The 22,942-nt window shown below is 38.1% G+C and overlaps 2 long non-coding RNA genes and 1 pseudogene across 7 annotated transcripts in view; 1 reads left to right on the top strand and 2 right to left on the bottom strand.

Annotated features, from left to right (window-relative positions):
• Nucleotides 1-6,426: 6,426 nt before the first annotated feature.
• Nucleotides 6,427-6,598, bottom strand: LOC144321356 (ATP synthase F(0) complex subunit k, mitochondrial pseudogene; annotated as a pseudogene).
• A 3,846-nt stretch (nt 6,599-10,444) lies between these two features.
• Nucleotides 10,445-12,890, bottom strand: LOC144320496 (uncharacterized). The gene is made up of 2 exons (XR_013386072.1): nt 11,656-12,890; nt 10,445-11,189 (listed from the first exon to the last, which is right to left on the bottom strand). It is a non-coding gene; the product is annotated as an uncharacterized LOC144320496 (long non-coding RNA).
• Nucleotides 12,849-22,942, top strand: part of LOC144320492 (uncharacterized) — a 404,605-nt gene continuing 394,511 nt past the window's right edge. For 4 of the 6 annotated variants that reach the window (XR_013386064.1, XR_013386063.1, XR_013386062.1 and 1 more), the window contains exon 1: nt 12,852-13,009. This is a non-coding gene — a long non-coding RNA (uncharacterized LOC144320492). Of the gene's footprint in view, nt 13,010-16,521; nt 16,574-22,942 lie in introns of those variants that run through there. The other 2 variants (XR_013386067.1, XR_013386066.1) reach the window with 2 other exon arrangements.

Genomic DNA, 22,942 nt, shown 5'->3' with positions numbered 1-22,942 from the left:
TGACTTTTTGCACTTAGCATTATACCTTCTAGGTCTATTCATGTTGTTGCAAATGATAAAAATATCATTCTTTTTTATGGCTAAGTAATATTCCATTATATCTTTATCCATTCATCTATTGATGGAGGCTAGAGCTGCTTCCATAATTTGGCTATTGTAAATAATGCTGTAATAAACACAGGAGTGCATATCTTTTTGAATTAGTGTTTTCATATTTTTTGGGTAAATACCCAATAGTGGAATTACAGATCATATGGTAATTTTTAAAATTTTTTACTTTTTTGAGGAGCCTCCATACTATTTTCCAAAGTGGCTATACCAATTTGCATTTCCACCCACTGCACAAGGATTCCTTTTTCTCCACATTCTTACCAATACTTGTTTCTTGAGTTTTTGATTTTAGCCATTCAGAAAGGTGGGATATGATATCTCATTATGGTTTTGATTTGCATTTCCCTGATGATTAGTGATATTGAGGATCTTTTCATGTGTCTGTTGGCTAGCTGTATGGTTTTCAAAAAATGTCTGTTCAGATCCTTTGCCCATTTTTAATCAATTATTATTATTTTTGATTTTGAATTATAGAAGTTCTTGATATATTTTGGATATTAACACCTTATCAGATGTATCATTTGCAGATATCTTCTCCCATTTATTAGGCTTCCTTGTCTTTTTGTTGACTTAGACTATACTAGTAAGGATGCAGGAACTATTTGCCGAATGAATACATTTGATAACACACATTTTATGAAAGTGAGACTGAATTGGAAGAAAAAGGAAGAATTGGCTTTAAAGATGAAGAACAATAAGGATTAAATTTTAGAGGGGCTCCTGGGTGGCTCAGTATGTTAAGTGCCTGACTCTTGATTTTGACTCAGGTCGAGATCTCAGAGTGGTAAGTTAGAGCCCCACACTGGGCTCTCTGCTCAGCAAGGAGTCTGCTTGAGATTCCCTCTCCCTCTCACTCTGACCCTCCTACCTCTCTCTTTCTTTCTCTTTCAGATGAAATTAAATTTGGAAATAGAGTACATTGACCATATAGATCAAAGACCTAAACTCAGACACTTTCAGTATTAGCAGAACATCTAAAAGAGTGGAGTGCAGAAAAGACTTTAGTCAGTTGCAAGGATTCTGGTGGCCTGGGAAGTATATCTTAGCCTAGAGGTATTCAAATCCATAACAAAAGAACCACAAACACGGTGCTGGCCAAAAAACCCACTTCTAAATGGAGAGCAGAATTCTGCTCCTGCTGTCAGTTTGCAAGTGCCAATACCATACAAATTCTATGGAAATGCAGTTGTAGTCCTTCTAATTACTTTTATAAACATAAAAATGTGTGGTATAAGTCACAGAAAGTGCACTGACCAAAGAAGGGGTTTGGCCTTTTGGGTTCTGGAAGATTCTCTTCAACTGAACCATCTGTGGCCTTGGACCAACTACTTAGCTGTTGTGGGCTTCAAGTCATTCACCTGTTGGTTGTAGATAAAAATTTCACTTCGTGGGGTACAGACAGATCAATGTTTTTAACTCTCTACAGAAAAGATGCCCTATGAAGTTGAAAATAACTGATATGATATTGTAGAGCATTTAGACTTCTTAGAAAAGTCTCTTTATGCATGTATTTTCACTTTCTTTTTTCTGCCTAAAGTAGACATAGCTTCAACCAAATCTCTCATTTTAATCCATGTCCTATCCATAAGAAATGCATAATGAGTGTATTGATGAATTACCATGCAAGCTGAGAAGCTACATGCTGGCTAGCTTGAGGATTCAATTAAAATTGAGCAATATTATTTTGAATAATCAAATGCTGTTTTGAATAAGTAATTCAAGTAAACAAGGCAATTAGTAAAAAGTGATGGTGATGAAGTTGAGTGGGAGCAATTCTTACATATGTATATATGAAATATAATTTATATATACATTTTAAATATAATTTCAGAATTGAAAAACATAATAGCTTGTTGGAATGGAAAAGTTTATATTGGAAATAATAATTTCCCCAAACAGCTAAGAAGTGCTTTAACAGCCATTCTATAATCCTCTTTGATAAAACAGGTTCAATAAAGTTCATAGTACTATATTTAGTACTAATGTAAAAGATGTCCCTGCCCTGTAGCCAGGTCTAGAGCTAATATGAAAGTTTGGACTGTCTCTATATAAACCACATTAAACAACTGTATGAAAAACAGTCCAAGAAAGTGTTCATGTGATAGGTAGGTAATTCAAACATCTATTCTCTTCCTGTCTGTTTCTGTCTCTCTCTTTCTTAGAATTGGCTCAGGTAATTGTGGAGGCTGGCAGGTCCAAAATCTGCAGGGTAGGCTGGCAGGCTGGAGATGCAGGCAAGAGATGATGCTGCAGTTCAAATCTGAAGGCTGTCTTTTGGCAGAATTTCCTCTCCTTTGGGGAGCTTAGTCTTTTTTATTCTATTTTGTTATTAATTTTTAAAATTTGAGTATAGCTGACATACAATGTTATATTAGTTTCAGGTGCACAACATCATCATTCATTAATTCTATATGTTATGCTAGGCTCACCACAGTATAGCTACCATCTGTCACCATACAATGGTATTATAATATCTTTGACTATATTCCCTATGCTGTACCTCTTAGTCTCATGACATATTAACTTCATAACTGAAGGCCTGTACCTCCCACTCCCCTTCACCCATTTTGCCAATCTTCCCCACCCTTACCTCTCTGGCAACTACCAGTTTGTTCTCTGTATTCATAGATCTTATTCTGCTTTCTGTTTATCCATTTGTTTTGTTTATTAGACTCCAATTATAAGTGAAATCATATGATATTTGTCTTTCTCTGTCTGACTTATTTCACTTATTTCCTAATACTTTCTAGGTCCATCCAGGTCAGTCTTTTTTATTTTTTTTATTTTTTATTAAGGCCTTCAACTGATTGGAAGAGGCCCATACACATTATGGAGGGTAATGTGCTTTACTTCTAGTCTGCTGATTTAAATATTAATTTTATTTAAAGTGCCTTTATAGAATAACTGTGTATTATGGCCCAGCCAAGTTGAAAAATTCACGATCATACTATGCCATACATTTTTGTAGCCTTCCTTCAAATCCTTGTTGAAATGAGGTAGGGTACAGTATGTACCTAAAGTTAAACATGGTTTTTCTTTTAAGTTATTTGTAAAAGCATTATCTGGCATGACTTTTCGTTTGCTTAAGCCCTACCCTGTCTTCTTTGGAATGGCTACTTTTTCATCAATCTGGCACTGAAGAGCTGTATGTAGCCAGAGCTGCAAGCCAACCATCCCTGCCATGGCAAACAGATGCTCCCATTTATGCCTTCCACTGGCTATGCCTCTAAATGGAGATTTAAAAAGCCTGAACATCAATTATGTAAGTATTAAGTAAACACTTAAACTTCAGTTTTATAGTTGTCTTACCCAAGACTTTAGTTGCAAGTATTAGGAACACATTTCTAATTCTTTAAGCAAGAAGAAAATTCATAAGAAGGATTCAAGCAAAATTAGGGTGGCTTGTGTTATTCAAACTAAAAAGAAATAAATAATAGGTAAAAAGCCTGGATGTTAACTGCATACTGTGATTATGAAGGTTCTAAGTATCTCAGAGCAACTAGATCAGGAAGTTCTTCTTTATGTACTACCTAATTTCTTGCTGCTGAAATTTTTCTGTCTAATAGTAGAAGAGAAACTTTTCATCCAAGGGTAGGAAGCATCTCTGGGTCAGGTGTTTATCACAGGGCTAAGAGGCTGTGGCCAGGACACCACATCAGTATTGATAGTAAAAGTATAGATTTTGGGAGCCGTGTGTGTGTGTGTGTGTGTGTGTGTGTGTGTGTGTAAGGGTGCATGAGGGGAAGGCAGAGGAGAAGGGAAGGGACAAAGAGACATGAAGGTGAGTATTTCTCAGTGAACAGATGCTTGGACTGGGCAGACAGGATAAACCTTGTGCATGATGGCTTTTTCTCTCATAATTGGAAGTTTTAAGCCACTTAGAATACTAATAAAGAAGAAGTCCTAATATTAGGGTGTGGATGTGTTTTTGAAAGATCTACTAGCCAATTTCCTCACCCTACTTTCCTAAGAAATGTTTTTATTAAAAATTGTACTTACTGACTATGAGAAGGAAGAGTAGCAATATATAAGGTAAAAATAAAACTTCCCCATTCCAATATCAGCCCCCACACCATCACCCCAGTACCATTCACTAGAGGTTAAACTTGCTCTATTTGGAAGGTAGCCTTCAGATATTTACTTTAAATATGTAACTATCTTTTTCTTAAAACATCTGTAACAGATACATAGTATCAATCAGGATCTTTTTAACTGTAAGTGAGGGAAAACTTAAATCAAGCTAGCTAAATCTGTGAAGATATTTATTACCTTAGTAGCAGGAAGTCTGAGGGTAGGGTGTCTCTAGGCACAGCATGATTAGGGCTCTGGGTCAGATTCGTGTGATTTTGTTGTTGTTTTGCTTCCTATATGTGTTGGCTGGTCTTTCCTCATGGTGGCTAGATGGATGTCAATAGCATCTGGGTCCCATGCCTCCTTATTCATAGCCAACCAGGAGGGAGAAAATGTACTGCAGTCATGGAATAATTTGGATCAATTTAAATCTTATGTTAGTCTCTGGGTAAGTAGCAATTGTGGCGCACTGCCACATGTGGATTGGTTTAAGGCTGGATTCCTAACCAATCACTGATGAGGGGGATTGGGTTATCATGATCAGATTAGACTAATCAGAATCCACCCCCTGGAGATAGGATCAATTTCTGCTGGGTTACATGATCTATGTGGGGGAAAACTTGAATACATGTTGAGATGGAGGCAGTAGAGGACAGCTGTCGTGTAGGCAAACAACAATGCCATTTAAATGTTTGTGAACATATGACATGTATGTTATTTTTTACCCCCACTGGAAGACCATACGGTACATCTGGTTTGCCTTTCTAAGTAGGGTATTATTCTGAAATTTTTGAGCTAAGAACTGAAGATTAGAATTTACAGATTTAAAAGGGATATAGTTGTTAGGATGTTTATGAAAAGTAGAAATAGATATTTTCATAGAGCCTAGAAACAGAGGCCAGGAAAGGATAATATTTTAGGATATTAGTAATTGATAACTACCTCAGGGCAATGAGAGCCACATAGAAAATGTTTGAAGGGAGGGAAGAATTGCTGCTATTGTGAGTGTGCCTTTGAGGTCTCCTCCTTGCCCTTACTGGGGACTGGCAACTTTCAACTGGTCATTCTTTCACAATTCCTGCTCAGCCACCTCCCCAGGTCTTGAAATGACCATTTATCAGATGGTAGATGATAGTATGAATTTAACCATGTCTTTATTTTACTGATATACTGATACTGAATACTGATAATATTCACAAAAGTCCGTCTAACTTTTCCAAATGTTGCTGGCTATTAGAAACTGGAATCTCTATGATTTATATTAGTCAAATAGAATTCATTCCAGATACTTGACTATATTGTATAGTCCAGTCATTAGCAAACTGGTACATGTACCAAAAGCTGATTGCACTCCAAGATGCAGGTGGTTCCCGGTGTATCCAAGGTGACACCCACTTTTTCTTCTGCATCATTCTTCAGCAGTTGGAGTGGAACATAGTGATCCTCACACTCACCTTTTATGGGTCTGACTTGGAGGTAGGTAGATGACAGGGTCATGGAAAGCCAGGGATAGTGTCTTAGGTGGCATGTACCTCCTAGGGGCAGTGACTTTTCTGTGAGACTGGAGGAGTGATGGTCTAGAAGAGGTGTTAGGAGCAAGGAATTTCCTGTAACATTCTCATCTCCGAGGGATATGGTACAATGCACAGCCTTTACCTGGTGAGTTGCTAGAGAAGTAGAGTCCTTGGTAGTGAGACAGGAGAAGGAGGCAGGGTTCAGAGAGGCTGTTCTTATGTGATTGATTAGAGAAAAGCAAGCCTCAGCTGGGTCTCAGCACACTGGCTGGTGAGGGTGAGGGAAGAGGTTCTCAAGGCAGTCACCAGTAGTCTGGGCTCTTACTCATACTCTCTGGGCATCAGGTAGAGGTGAAAATACCTAACTGGCAAGGCTGTTGTGAGGATCAACTACAATTGCCAACCCTGGACATACCTTTGTTTTGAAGTTGTTGTTTCCCAACCCTGCATCATAATGTAAAAGTTTATTCTCTAAGTGAAGCTGATCTCATCTATAGGAAAAAAAGATTCTTGGCTTCTACCTTTCCCCTTCTATTGCTGTTCTCTTATGATATACCTCTGCTTAAAGAAAAGGTGTCAGTGATTTGGCCACCCCATTGTCAAACTGTTGCCAACTCTTTTTTATTTCTAGGTTCATAATTCATTGTACAAATTGAGTATCACACGATGAGTTGACATTGGCTTCCCCAGGCATGGGAACTTAACAGATGAGTTACAGGTTAAAGTCCATTTATGCTGCTTTCACAGCTGGTGTTTTTTAAGACCTTAATATATAAGACCATCAAAGCAATGCCTCCGTATGTGGCCAGTACACAGTTCATTCTACCTGTGACAGTAAAAGAGTTGAAATATTTTTTGATACTAGTGAAATGGAATTGGGCATTGGTTTTTGGACCTGCCATGATTTCAATCTCGCAAAAGGCACCAATTCCACTGGTTGTCGAACTGTTGCCAACTCTTGGTATATGCAAAACACTGTGGAGAACTCCCAAGGCTCCAATTGCTTTATAAAACCTTAAAATCACTTAGTGATGCTTATCAACAACTAATATTAGTGGATAATGATGAAAACCACAGATGTTTTCCCAGAACTGACAGCATAAAATCAATTGAGACTGAGCCATCTTTTTTTGTCAGGAAATGTCATAAAATTATGAAAGTAGCGTGTTTTCAACTTTGGTCTTATGAAAAGTTTTCTATATTTTTAGTACTAAATTATCATGCCTACCTGTTTTATAGTAATAACATCTAATGCAATTGATTGAACTCTCTGAGGAAAAGAAACATATTAGAAAAGTTTCAAGAACTTTAACAAATTTATAAATTTATTTATTTTTTATTTATTTTTAAGATTTTATTTATTTATTTATTTGAGAGAGAGAGAGAGAGAGAGAGGAGAGAGAGAATAGGAGCAGGGGGAGGGGCCGAGGATGAAGCAGGCTTCCTGCCACATGGGGAGTCTGGTTCGATTGCATAGTCCTGGGGTCATGACCTGAACCAAAGGCAGACTACCCAACTGAATGAGCCACCCAGGCACCCTTTTTTATAAATGTTTTTAAAAGGTAGTCATAATATTGCTAAACAGGCTACTGCAGAGACTATGATAGAAGTTTTTCAGATTGTGTAGGCACCAACCGTTAAACCTTGAGCTTTGACTATGAAGATTAACACTACAGTGTCATCAGAGCATGCATGGTGGGCTTCAGATAACTACGTTGGAGGGGACTGAGAGAAGAAATTTGTGTTCTATGCTCACTGTGAACTTGATAAACCCTCATGGCCACTTTGGTTTTGTTTTTTAGTTGGAGGCAAGGAGATTTTGCTGAACAGCTTTTGGTTGTTTAGAATTGAACTCCATGTCTGAATATATAGCAGTTAATATTGTATTCTTAGAAGTTTTCTGTTGAGGAGAGCCTGGGTGGCATAGTCTGTTAAGTGTCCAAGTCTTGATTTCAGCTCAGGTTGTGATCTCAGGGCCATGAGACTGAGTTGTCGGGGTTGGTGCTGGGTGTGAAGCCTGCTTAAGATTCTCTCTTCTTCTTCCTCTCCCTCTATCCCTCACCCTGCGCGCTTAAAAAAAAAAAAAGTTTTCTTTTTAAATTTAACCAATATCTACTGAGCACTTATTACATGCAAAGATTGACATTATGGGCTGGAAATATGGATAGGATAGAACTCTATCCTCAAGGAGCTTAACATTTAGTGGGAGATACACATGTATTTTCAAATTTCAAACTGGATCTCAACAGCATCCTTATATATGTGTAGGTAGCCAACAACAACATACATGTACAAAATGGTAAAAATATAATCTTTTAAAATAGCTAATAGCAGACTTATATTTAAGAGGGTGATTACTGGGGCCCCTGGGTGGTTCAGTGGTTGAGCGTCTGCCTTTGGCTCAGGTTGTGATCCCGGGGTCCTGAGATTGAGTCCCACATCGGCCTCTCCTTAGGGAGCCTGCTTCTCCCACTGCCTATGTCTCTACCTCTCTCTCTGTGTCTCTCTTGAATAAATAAATAAAACCTTTAAAAAAAAGTGAGGGTGATTACTTTCCCCGAAGAGGAATTTACTGACCTTTTTCTGGAGGCATATAAGCCTGTATTCTCAGAGCTGAATGAAAGAAGCTAGAGGTCCCATTGTTTACAGTGCTGATTTCCACTTTTCCCCCCTGTTTTAGTTATATTTCAAGGTAGATTTGCCTGGAGTACAGACCTCCTCCTGTCAGCCTCTCCAGAAGTAAACCTGTCTGCTAGAAGGAGGGGACCTGGGTCTTTAACCACTCTTGATGCAGAATTTCAATAAATCCTTCTATTGTTACTCCAGGGCCATATCCCACCTATGAGGCAGACTTTGTTTCTCATTCCTGAAAATTTCTTGTCTATCTGCTTATCATCTTCCAAAATTTGTTAACCTTATTTACTGTCATTTCCTTTAGCAGGTTTCTTTAGTATTTGGGATTTATTAATGTTACTTCCTTTACTTTTATTTTTTGGGGCTTTGAAGAAGAAGCAGAGGTAATCTCTTCTGGGAAAAAATTGTGTGCAATCACCTACGTTTAGCCCTGTGGGATCTTTGAACATGGCACCAAAACCTCACACCTTTGTGGCATTGCTTCCAGACCACAGCATGTGTTGGTCAGAATGATTCTTGGCATCTCTCACTCATGCTGTATATCGACCCAGTTGGAAGTTTACAATGAAATAGCATATGCCACATTACAGGTCTAAAGGATGTTACATCACTCTCTGGGCATCTATGTGACATTATCATAATTGAACCCATGTCTGTCGGCCTGATGCACAGTAAAGTTAATCACTAAGACGTCAGGTTTGCAGCAAGGAAAGGACTTACTTGAGAGGCAGCCAAAGGAGGAGACAGGAAAGCAAGACTCAAATCTGCCTCCCTGAAGGGGAAGAGAAAAAATAGTTTATAGTCTTAGGGGTTGTGATTCCACACATATTGATGACAAGAGTGGGGAGACTTACGACTGACTATTCAAGAGGAAAGATGGAGCTTGTGCATTGAGCAAACATACATCCAGTGTTGACTTTGGGGTGGAGACTTAATATCAGAAAGGGTCAAAATTCAGCCCCTGATGTCAAGAGTATATCTTAGGACAAGAAGAAGGGGCTATGGGCATGTTCCAAGAGCTAGTATAAACTGGATGGGGTCTTGGGCACATTATCTCTGGTAAGGCGTGCAAGGCCTTGCTTGCTCATAGGCTGAAACCATATTAGTTGACTTTGAATCTAGGCTTCTGCAGAGATACCTGGTAGATTTGTTAGTGGGTCCAAAAACTGCAATAGCTGATTAAGCAGAAACAGTTCTCTGAAAAACAAGCTTTAAATTTTCTGCTAGTTTCAACCTCATTAACCCTAGGGAGCATGGTTTCAATTCCCCCTAAGATATGATCATTCTTCAATCTTGAAGGAATTAGGATGGTGCCCACTCTAGCTATTTTCCTTATCTCCTCTGGTAAGGTAGGTTTCAGGTAAAGAGCGGTTTTGCAAATCTTAGCTGTAAGCAAAATTCCTTTGATGATTAACATGCCTACATGCAGGGCTAAGTGGGGGTGTCTAATCTGTAGATCACAGAAGCAACATGGAGTCACACATGCTAAGCTTCTCCCTGTTACATTATATACCATAGGGCCTTCCTACATTTGGTAAATATTCAAATGGGCAAAGTAGTATACTAAGTGGGATGTAAGATTTGAATAAGACATGCAATTGGACCTTAAGGATTCTAGTCTCCATATACTATGCTGAGGAAGCTAAGAACACACATAAGTAACTATAATACAATAAAGGAAATGCTAAATGCTGTGGTAGGTCCTGAGAAGGCACTCGGAGAATTCAGGTGAGGAAAAAAATAATTGTGATGGAAAAGACAATGAAGACCAGAGATGGAAAAGACGTGAAGATCTGACCTGGCGCAGAAGGTTGAATAAAAAGGGCATCTCAGATAGAGGGGAAAGTATCAAAAAAGGACAGGAAGCATGAGCACTTCAGCACTGCATTTACCAAATTCCATTGATTTTAAGATGCATATATTGGAAAACACTCAACCATTTTATTTATCATAGGAAAAAAAGACTCACAATTAATCCATGATAGGATTTTTTCTTCATAATTTTAATTTTATGCTATTAAGAGAGTTCTTTTAGATTTATGTAATGTGGATTTTATCATATTTTATTCTTGTGCATTTGTAAAAAGGAAAATATAAACAAAATAATATTCCTAATAGGTTTTTAAATTTAGAATCTGACTCTTCTGAATCACTGTTCCATGTATAATTGATAATATCCTTTCTACACAGTGTTATTTATCCTTGTGTTTTTCAGTGTGCTGGTGATGCTGCAGTTCTTAACAGAGTGCTCTACTCTTGTCTTTGGGATTTTATTCCAAACTCCTGGACACCTAATCTGTACATCTTGACTTTACTGGGAGGTATCAAATAGATACCTTGATCTTACCAGAAGGTGTTCTTTTCTGAAAATGACCAGGACTCATACCTTTGTTTAAATCATCTTCATGTAATTTGTTGGCTGAAATGTCAAGGGGTTGCATGTTGTCTGGTCATAACACTAAGGATATGAACTAAGCACAAATGGATAGTGGCTTCTGTCTTGCATGTGAGGCATAACTGGCCTGGCTGGCAGTGGTTGTAAGATGCTGTTGATAGAAGGCACACATCATGATTTTAGAAATGTTAATATATGAAAAAACTAAACATCTTAGAATTGATGAGATGTAGTACTATGAATTGGCATCAAGAAATCATTTGTGTAATTGAGTACTAGCTGTGTTCCTCAACATTCATAAAGAAAGAGTTGTCTTGGGGCCCCTGGGTGGCTCAGTCAGTTGAGTGTCTGACTCTTGGTTTCAGCTCAGGTCATGATCTCAGGGTCCTGGGATGGATTCAGGCTCCTTACTCAGTGGGTAGTCTGCTTGAGGATTCTCTCCCTCTTCCTCTGCCTCTCTCTCCCTAAAATAAAATAAACAAATCTTAAAAAAAAGAGATGTCTTGTTCATCAAGGCATATGTCTGGCTCAAAGTAGATGGGCAATAAATATTTATGGAATAATGAGTAAAGGGTGGGGAAAGGACAATTAGGTTTCTTCATCTATGGTTACCTTGTCCAATTTGGTAGCCACTAGAGACATTGGTTAGTTAAATTTCAATTAATTGTAGTGAAATTAAACTCAAAATTTAGATCCTCGGTTGAACCTAGTACTTACTAGGCACAAATAGCTAGTGGCTACTATCTTGTATAGTGCAGATACAATACATTTGCTTCATCACAGAAAATTCTTTAGATAGGGTTGGTCTAGAACAAAGGGAACATGAAAGAAGGTATTGGGAAAGGAAGGAATGGGATTTTGGAGATTGGTGGTGATCTTAGGAAATTAGACAACATGATGCTCCAACAATTAGAGCATGAAAATACGTACCTGAGATGAATCCTTAAAATAGAGTGTCTTTTTAACAAAAGTGAATTTATTAGGTGCTGGACCACTGCAATTCTACATGTGTCCTCCTAGGCTTTTCTTGGATTTTTCTATCTAGCAATAAGCAAACAAACACACCACTATAACTGCTATGTTGCCATGCAGTATTATAGTTTGTGAATGGCAGTTGTTCACTTGTGCTTTCTTCTGTGATTAACTTGAAAGCTTTGAAAACTTCTTGATGCAGAGATGCATGTGTAGTAGAATATTTAGAATCTTAATGGTCAAATTAGAACAAAGAGGAATAGAGTCGAAATTAGAGGATCTGGAAAATTCAGGGAACCAAATGAGTACTTTTATTAGGAAAAACAGTCTCTCCCTCCTGAGTTAGGAAAACCCAGTGCTCCACCTCCTGTGTCTTTCCTATGTTTCTCCTTTACCCTTACACTACCTCCATACTCACAATGCTTCTATGTGTGTGTGGTTTTCCCAAACCAAGCAATTCTCTGACCACTAGCTGGTGTCCTACAGTTAAATTCAATTCTGTTGCTATCTATCTGGAGATAGCATAAGATCCCACAGGTTGAAAGTTCAGGCCCACAAGCCTGCCTCCCACTTCAGTTGCCAATCTTAAGCCCAGGTTGTCACCTGTGCTTCTGACTGATTGGCTATATCAGAGATTCCCATGATCCCTTCCTCTGGTTTAATTTGCAAGAGTGGCTCACAGAACCCAGGGAAACACTTACCTATGTTTACTAGTTTGTTGAAGAATATGATAAAGGATACAGATAAATAGCTAGATGAAGAGATACATATGGTGAGATCTGGGAGGGTCCTGAGCACAGGAGCTTCTCTCCCCATGTAGCTGGGGGTGTCACCCCTGCCAGTGTGCATGTGTTTACCAACCTGAGAACTCCTCAAAACCTGTGGTACTGGAGTTTTTATGGAGGTTTCTTCATGTAGGCCTGATAGTTATTAACTTCATTTCCAGCTCTACTCCCCTTTCTGGAGAAGTGAGGAAGGGGAAGGAGTTGACAATTCCAAGCTTCTCCAGGCTTAGTATTTTGGGTAGCCATCCAGGAGCCAGCTAGGAGCCCACCCAGAGTTGTGTCATTTGAACAAAAGATGCTCCTAGTGCTCTTATCACTTAGGAATTTAGAGTAGTCCCCTCTTATCTGTGGTTTTGCTTTCTGCGGTTTCAGTTATTCGAGGTCAGCCATGGCCCAGAAGCAGATAATCCTCCGTATGTCAGAAGGTCAGTAGTAGCATAAGGCTATGTCATAATGCCTGTGTCATTTACCCCACTTCATCTCATCACACAGGAATTTTATCACCTCGCATCATCACAAGATGAAGGGTGAGTATGGTACAATAAGATATTTAGAGAGAGAGGGAGAGACCACATTCACATAACTACTATTACAGTATACTGTTATAATTGTTCATTACTATTGTTAATATCTTACTGTGTCTAATTTATAAATTAAACTTGTAGGTATGTAGGTATAGGAAAAAACATAGTACAGATTTTCCTTGACCTATGAAGGGCTATGTCTCAATAGACTCATCTTAAGTTGAAAATATCATAACTGAAAGTGCATTTAATACCATATAACCTACAAAACATCAGAACTTAGCCTAACCTACCTTAAATGTGTTCAGAACACTCACATTTATCATACATTTGGGCAAAATCATCTGACACAAAATCTATTTTATAATAAAGTGTTGAATATCTCATGTAATATATTGAATACTGTGCTTGAAAGTGAAAAGTAGAATGGTTTTAAGTGTATCTCTCTTGGTTGTTTGCTGTCATGATTGTGTGACTGAACGGGAGCTGTAGCTGCTGCTGCCTAGTGTCATGAGAAAGTGTTGTACTGTGTATTGCTAGCCTGAGAAAGCATCAAAATTCTAAATATTTCTAAGTACATGTTCTTTTTCATTGCCTTCATGTGAACTCAGAGCTATTATGACCATGTGTTCTGTACATGGAGATAGCAACAAAGCAGAGTTTTATATTATAACCGCTATTTCCTATACCTTTTTTGGAGTATACAGCCTAGAAAGTAGTGGGTTGTATTTTGCTAGTTTTATGTAACAGAATATTATGGTTAATGATGTAGCTCACAGTTTTTTGGGGGATGGTTTGACATTTGTAGAAGTGAGGTACAGGAATATCACTTAGGAGCCCACAGAGTGTCTTTGGCAGAATCTGCCAAATAAAATTCTAGACAACTGGCATAGATACCAAAGGATAGAGAATCTTCCTGGGCAGCCTTCCCACCTTTCTTTATTTTAGCGCAAGAAGTTATTTACATCCAGAGTATATGGTGCTCTGTGTTGATTTGTGGGTAAAAATACTGAAAGGAAAAATATGGAGGCATTCCATTAGAAATGCTGAGCCTAGATTGTACCATCTCCTTGATTTTGTAAGTCTGTCCCTTATACTTAGTGATTATATAATAAAAACTTGTAAAAATATTTAAAACTTCAGGGTAAATTTATCAAAACACACATTTCATAAGTTCTTTATTGAAACAGAAAGCAGATTGGTGTTTGCCAGAGCCTGGGGGAGGCTGTTGTAGGTTGTAATGGCTGAGTGGGTGCAGGGTTTTATCCTGGGGGTGAGGAAGATGTTTTGAAACTAGATAGAGGTGGTAATTGCACACATTGTGAATGTACTGAGAATGCCACTGAATTGTTCATTATGAAATGGTTAATTTTATGATGTATGAATTGCACCTTAATAAAAAGAAAGCAAAAGAAAAGAATGAAAAGACTCAATCCAAAACAAACATACAAAAAACTTCAGGTTCCAACTTTCCCAAGCCATGGCCTCACAAAACATTAGGCCATTTGCTTAGATAACAAAACAAATTAAAACAAAAACCAGAAGGGTAACCTTGTTCTTTAACTATTAAAATTATTAGGCATCCTTATTACTTTTCAGAAGGAGCATGGTATATTGCTACCCTCTAAGACTTTATGACTACAAGTTTTTACTGACTTAAGGGAGTGTCAACAATCCTCTTCTCTCATGCTATCCATATAGTTTTCACACATCAGTATGTTGTTTGAACTTAATAAAGGATAACTTTATCTTTATGAGGACAGATTTCATTGTACTACTATGTTATCTTAAACTTGGTTTGGTACATGGGCTTTAATAACTCTCATTGTTCATATTCTTCGGTTTGCTATTGTTTCTCCCCTGTCTCATGTTTTGAGTATGTATTTGTTTAATATGAAAAATGCATCAATGGCATTTATCCTTTTGGTATGATGCTCAAACAAGGACTTTTCCTGTAGCAATAGACAATTGTGAAATGAATGTAATAGCTAAATTGATGATAGTGATTTATATTGGCTCATATTTAATTTATGGGAAGATATAATAGTTCATACAAAAGATTTTAGCAACTAAATTAAAAAAAAAATCTTGTAAAGCCCCTGGCTCAGGATCCCTGGGCTTACTAAATGGTGCTACACAGATGAATGTTTTTTTTTGCAACCCAAGGATCTCTGTTGAATTTGCAAATTCAGTTTGTTCCCACCCCCCCACCCCCTTTTTTTTCCGCAGTTCAGCTAAAAGTATGCTAAGTTTCTGGAAGAGCAACAGGTGTTTCAGTAAAGCATTTGGCCTATTGCCACAGTCCATCTGAGAAGGGGACTATGAACATTTGAGTGTCAGTCTCCTACTCGACTCATGTAATCTAGGGTTAAATTCAGCTCTGTTGCCTCCTGGCTGTGTAATTTTAGCAAGTTACTTAAGCCTAATCCTCAGGTACTACATCTTTAAAACAGTGCTACCAGAAAAGTGCCTCAGACATAGGAGTATTGCTCAAATTTCATGTAATGAAAAGTACTCTGATTTCATGCAACGAAGTACTTTACACTTATTTCTAGTATATACTTAATATATAGTGCTGTTCTATATGCTGGCAAATTGAATTTAAATAAAATATTAAAAAATAGAATATATAGCATATATTCTAAATATATACTTATTTATAAATATAAAGCACCTAATGAAGTGTCCAGTATACAGTTAGTGCTCACATTATTGTAGCTGCTATTGTTATTTCTGGTTTACCAAAAAAGTAGGCCAGGAATCCAGGCCCATCCTGTTGGCCCTTCCCTAGTTGGTAAGAGATATGGACATTTTACCCTTTGCTGTGAGACATTTGGCACTTACCTGGAGGTCTTTCCCTATTTCCAAATGGTCTTTCCATCTCGAAAGGTGAGGTGTTATAACTGATTGTTCTTTACAATGTCACTGTGAGCCAGAGATAAAATTTATTCTAAATCTGCAGGTGAAACTATTATAAGCAGCAATCACATGCATCAGAAGTTAATCTTACTCTTATCTGGGAAGAATGGAAGAGGAAGCTTTAAAACTCTGGTTTCAGAGGGAGTCAGGGCAAGATGGCAGAAGAGTAGGGGTCTTCAACTCATCTGGTCCCACAAACTTACCTACATAACTTATTTATTTATTTATTTATTTATTTATTTATATTTATTTATTTATTTATTTATTTATTTATTTATTTATTTATTTAATTTTTTTTTAAATTTATGATAGTCACAGAGAGAGAGAGAGAGAGAGGCAGAGACAGGCAGAGGGAGAAGCAGGTTCCATGCACCGGGAGCCCAACCTGGGATTTGATCCGGGGTCTCCAGGATCGCGCCCTGGGTCAAAGGCAGGCGCCAAACCGCTGCGCCAGCCAGGGATCCCCCTACATAACTTTAAAAACATCCTGAACACCTACGAATTCGACTTGAGATTTAAAGAGAGAACAGCTGGAATTTTACAGAGAGAAAAGTTTTTGCTTCTAACAAGTTTTTTCCTTTTTGACTTTCACAGTTTACATATATTTTTCACTTCTGGATTCCCTGCAATGTATTCAACTTAATTTTGGTAGATATACGAGATATGGGTATTTGTTTTCTGTTTTTTTTTTTTTTTCCTGCCTCGTTTTGTTTTACAGTGGTGGAAGTCAGTACCTTCTAACACATGACCAAAATACACCCAGAACCAAGTGGAACACCATGTTGGTTCATTCTGTGAGATTATATTATCTATTCCTTCCCATTCTGCCCCCCTTTCTTATCTTGTTTATGTTTTTGTGGTCAATGTTGTGTCTTTATATAAGTATCGCTGGTTTATATAGATTTGAGATTGATCATCTTCTAACATACAGAACAAAATACACTCAGAACCAAGAGGATCACCTTCTAGGACCCCTCAGATAAACTACATTCTTCCTCCACTACCAGTTTCTCACCACCACCATCCAGTCTTTTTTTCTCCATTTTTTAAAATTTTATTTTTTAAATTTTTTCTTCTTCTTTGTTTTTGGCTTTTTATTTTTATTACTTTGTTTTAAAATTTGTTTTCTTTTTTTTACAATTTTTTTATTGTAGTTCAATTTGCCAACATACAGCATAATATCCAGTGCTCATCCCATGAAGTGCCCCCTCAGTGCCCGTCACCCAGTCACCCCCACCCCCCACCCACCTCCCCTTCCACCACCCCTTGTTGGTTTCCCAGAGTTAGGAGTCTCTTATGTTCTGTCTCCCTTTTTGATATTTCCCACTCATTTTTTCTCCTTTCCCCTTTATTCCCTTTCACTATTTTTATATTTCCCAAATGAATTAGACCATATAATGTTTGTCCTTCTCCGATTGACTTATTTCACTCAGCGTAATATCCTCCAGTTCCATCCACATCAAAGCAAATGGTGGGTATTTGTCGTTTCTAATGGCTGAGCAATATTCCATTGTATACATAGACCACATCTTCTTTATCCATTCATCTTTTGATGGACACCGAGGCTCCTTCCATAGTTTGGCTATTGTGGACATTGCTGCTATAAACATCGGGGTGCAGATGTCCCAGCATTTCACTGCATCTGTATCTTTGGGGTAAATCCCCAGCAGTGCAATTGCTGGGTCGTAGGGCAGATCTATTTTCCCCTTTAGTGGTCCTTTTATTTTGTCTTTTCTTCCTTTTTCTGGACTCTGACCTCTTCAGAATCATCTAGGGTGTATTTCACTTTGGTTGTGGCTGATATTTTTGACTCAGCCCACTCATACAGCCACTCTGCACTGGACAAAGTGACTAGAAGGAAGAATTCACCACAAAAGAAAGAACCGGAAGCAATACTCTCTGCCACAGAGTTTGGATTTAAATATGATACCAGAAATTCAATTCAGAAGTACAATTATAAAGCTACTGGTAGCTCTGGAAAAAAGTGTAAAGGATTCTAGAGACTTCATTACTGCGGAATTGAGATCTGATCAGGCCAAAATTAAAAATAGATTAAATGAGATGCAATCCAAACTGGATGCTCTAACTGCTTGGGTTAATGAGGTGGAAAAGAGAGTGAGCAACATAGAAGACAAGTTGATGGAAAGAAAAGAGACCAAGGGAAAAAGAGAAAAACAATTAAGAGCCCACAAGGAAAGGTTAGAGAAATAAATGATATATTGAGAAGGAAGAATATACATCTAGTTGGATTCCAGAAGAGGCCGAGAGAGAGAGAGAGAGAGAGAGAGAGAGAGAGATTGAGAGAGCCACAATGTATATTTGAACAAATCATAGCTGAGAACTTCCCAAATCTGGGGAAGGAAACAGGTATTCAGATCCAAGAGATAGAGAACACCCCCCAAAAATCAATAAAAACCATTCAACACCTCGATATTTAATAGTAAAACTTGCAAATTTCAAAGATAAAGAGAAAATTCTTAAAGCAGCAAGAGACAAGAGATACCTAACCTTTATGGGGAGAAGCATTAGGATAACAGCAGGCCTCTCCACAGAGACCTGGCAGGCCAGAAAGGGCTGGCAGGATATATCCAGGGTCCTAAATGAGAAGAACATGCAGCCAAGAATACTTTATCCAGCAAGGCTCTCATTCAGAATAGAAGGAGAGATAAAGAGCTCCCGGGAGAGGCAGAAACTGAAAGAAGATGTGACCACCAAACTGGCTCTACAAGAATCATTAAGGGCGACCCTGTAAAACTAAGGGGGAGCCTAAAGAAACAATCCACAAAAATGGGGACTGAATAGGCAATACAATGACACTAAATTCGTATCTTGCAATAGTTACTCTGAATGTGAATGGGCTAAATGATCCCATCAAAAGATGCAGGGTTTCTGACTGGATAAAAAAGCAAGACCCATCTATATGCTGTCTATAAGAGAATCATTTTAGACCTAAGGACACCTCCAGCCTGAAAATAAAGGGGGTGGAGAACCATTTACCATTCAAACAGTCCTCAAAAGAAAGCTGGGGTAGCAATCCTCATATCAGATAAATTAAAGTTCATCCCATAGACTATAGTAAGAGATGAAAAGAACACTATATCCTACTTAAAGGGTCTATCCAACAAGAAGACCTAACAATAATGAATATTTATGCCCCTAATTTGGGAATCACCAAGTATATCAATCAATTAATAACCAAAGCAAAGAGATACTTAGATAATAATACACTAATAGTAGTAGATATCAACACAGCACTTTCAGCAAATGACAGATATTCTAAGCACAATATCACCAAAGAAACAAGGGCCTTAAATGATACATTTGACCAAACAGATTTCACAGATATATACAGAACTTTCCATCCGAACACAATTGAATACACATTCTTCTCAAGTGCCCTTTCTCCAGAATAGACCATATACTCAGTCACAAATCAGGTCTCAACCAATACCAAAAGATTAGGTTGTCCCCTGCATATTTTCAGACCACTTTGCTTTGAAACTAGAGTTCAATCACAAGAAGAAATTTGGAAGAAACTCAAACACATGGAGGTTAAAGAACATCCTACTATAAGATGAATGAGTCAACCAGGAAATTAGAGAAGAATTAAAAAGATTCATGGAAACTAATGAAAATGAAGATACAACTTTTCAAAATCTTTGGGATACAGCAAAAGCAGTCCTAAGAGGGAAATGCATCGCAATACAAGCCTCCTTCAGAAAACTGGAAAAAACTCAAATACACAAGTTAACCTCGCACTTAAAGAAATCTGGGAAAGAACAGCAAGTAAAGCCTACACCAAGCAGAAGAACAGAGAAAATAAAGATTTAAGCAGAACTGAATGAAACAGACTAGAAGAACTGTAGAGCAGATCAACAAAACCAGGAGCAGGTTCTTTGAAAGAATTAATAAGATAGATAAACTCCTAGCCAGCCTTATTAAAAAGAAAAAAGACTCAAATTAATAAAATCATGAATGAAAGAGGAGAGAGCACAACCAATACCAAAGAAATAAAAGCAATTTTAAAAATGTATTATGAGCAACTATATGCAAACAAATTAGGCAATCTAGAAGAAATGGATATAGTTCTGGAAAACCACAAATTACCAAAACTGGAACAGGGGGAAATAGAAAATCTGAACGGCCAATAACCAGGGAGGAAATTGAAGCAGTCATCAAAAACTTCCCAAGATGCAAAAGTCCAGGGCCAAATGGCTTCCCAGGGGAACTCTATCAAATGTTTATTTATTTATTTATTTTTCAATTTTTGAAAAAAGATTTTATTTATTTATTCGAGAGAGAGAGAGAGACAGAAAGAGAGAGAGAGAGAGAAAGACAGGCAGAGGGAGAAGCAGGCTCCATGCAGGGAGCCTGATGTGGGACTGGATCCCAGGACTCCAGGATCACGCCCTGGGCTGAAGGGAGCGCTAAACCACTGAGCCACCCAGGGATCCCTCTACCAAATGTTTAAAGAAGAAATAATACCTATTCTACTAAAGCTCTTTTGAAGCATAGAAAGGGAGGGAATACTTCCAAACTCGTTTTAGGAGGCCGGCATCACCTTAATTCCAAAACCAAAGACCCCACCAAAAAAGAGAATTGTAGACCAATATCCTTGATGAACACAGATGCAAAAATTCTCAACAAGATACTAGCCAATAGGCTCCAACAGCATATTAAGAAGATTATTCACCATGACCAAGTGGGATTTCTCCCCGATATGCAATGATGGTTCCACACTCATAAAACAATCAATGTGATAGATCATATCAACAAGAGAAAAAACAAGAACCATATGATCCTCTCAATAGATGCAGACAAAGCATTTGACAAAATATAGCATCCATTCCCAATTAAAACTCTTCAAAGTGTAGGGGTAGAGGGAACATTCCTCAATATCTTAAAAGCTATTTATGAAAAGCCCAGCAAATATTCTCAATGTGGAAAAACTGAGAGCCTTTCCTCTAAGGTCAGGAATACGACAGGGATGTCCACTCTCACCACTGCTATTCAACATAGTCCTAGAAGTCCTAGCCTCAGCAATCAGGCAACAAAAAGAAATAAAAGGCATTCAAATGGGCAAAGAAGAAGTCAAACTCTCCCTCTTCGCAGACGATATGATACTGTACATAGAAAACCCAAGAGACTCCACTCTAAGATTGCTAGAACTCATACAGCAATTGGTAATGTGGCAGGATACAAAAATCAATGCCCAGAAATCAGTTTCATTTCTATACACTAACAATGAGACTGAAGAAAAATTAAGGAATCATTCCCATTTACAATTATACCCAAAAGCATAAGATACCTAGAAATAAACCTAACCAAAGAGGTAAAGGATCTATACCCTAAAAACTACAGAGCACTTCTGAAAAAAATTGAGGAAGACCCAAAGAGATGGAAAAACATTCCATGCTCATGGATTGGAAGAATAAATGTGAAAATGTCTATGTTGCGCAGGGCAATTTACACATTCAATGCAACCCCTATCAAAATACCATGGACTTTCTTCAGAGAGTTGGAACAATAATCTTAAGATTTGTGTGGAACCAGAAAAGACCCCAAATAGCCAGGGGAATATTGAAAAAGAAAATCAGAGCTAGGGGCATCACAATGCCGGATTTCAAGTTGTACTACAAAGCTGTGATCATCAAGGCAGTGTGGTACTGGCACAAAAACAGACACATAGATCAATGGAACAGAATAGAGAACCCAGAAATGGTCCCTCAGCTCTATGGTCAACTAATATTCAACAAAATAGGAAAGACTATCCACTGGAAAAAGGACAATCTCCAATAAATGGTGCTGGGAAAATTGGACGTCCACATGCAGAAGAATTAAACTAGACCATTCTCTTGCACCATACACAAAGATAAACTCAAAGTGACTGAAAGATCTAAACTGGAGACAAGAATCCCTCAAAATCCTAGAGGAGAACCCAGGCAACACCCTTTTTGAACTTGGCCACAGTAACTTCTTGCAAGATACATCTATGAAGGCAAGGGAAACAAAAGCAAAAATGAACTATTGGGACTTCATCAAGATAAAAAGCTTCTGCACAGCAAAAGGAACAGTCAACAAGACTAAAAGACAACCTACACAATGGGAGAAGATATTTGCAAATGACATATCAGTTGAAGGGCTAGTGTCCAAGATCTATAAAGAACATATCAAACTCAACACCCAAGAAACAAGAAATCCAATCATGAAATGGGCAAAATACATGAACAGAAATTTCACCAAAGATGATATACACATGGCCAACAAGCACATGAGAAAATGCTCCGCATCACTTGCCATCAGGGAAATACAAATCAAAACCACAATGAGATACCACCTCACATCATTGAGAATGGGGAAAATTAACAAAACATTAAACAATAAATGTTGGAGAGGATGTGGAGAAAGGGGAACCCTCTTGCACTGTTGGTGGGAATGTGAACTGGTACAGCCACCCTGGAAAACAGCGTGGAGGTTCCTCAAGAAGTTAAAAATAGCGGAATTTCACTGCTGGGGATTTACCCCAAAGATACAGATGCAGTGAAACTCTGCGACACCTGCACCCAATGTTTATAGCAGCAATGTCCACAATAGCCAAACTTTGGAAGGAGCCAGGATTTCCCTCAACAGATAAATGGATAAAGGAAATGTGGTCTATATATACAATGGAATATTACTCAGCCATTAGAAAGGATGAATACCTACCATTTGCTTCGACATGGAACTGGAGGGTATTATGCTGAGTGAAGTAAGTCAGTTGGAGAAGGACAATCATCATATGGATTCACTCACTTGGGGAATATAAAAAATAGTGAAAGGGATTACAAGGGAAAGGAAAGGAATTGAGTGGGAAAAATTAGAGAGGGAGACAAACCATGAAGAGTCTCCTAACTCTGGGAAACAGTGTTGCAGAAGGGGAGATGGGTGGAGGGGGATGGGGTAACTGGGTGATGGGCACTGAGGAGGGCACTTGATGGGATGAGTACTGGGTGTTATACTATGTGTTGGCAAATTGAA

This window comes from Canis aureus, chromosome 9 (genome assembly GCF_053574225.1).
Source record: "Canis aureus isolate CA01 chromosome 9, VMU_Caureus_v.1.0, whole genome shotgun sequence".
Lineage (NCBI taxonomy): Eukaryota > Metazoa > Chordata > Mammalia > Carnivora > Canidae > Canis > Canis aureus.
Note: the sequence above shows the minus strand (reverse complement) of the source record. Positions and strands in the feature narration are given on the sequence as shown.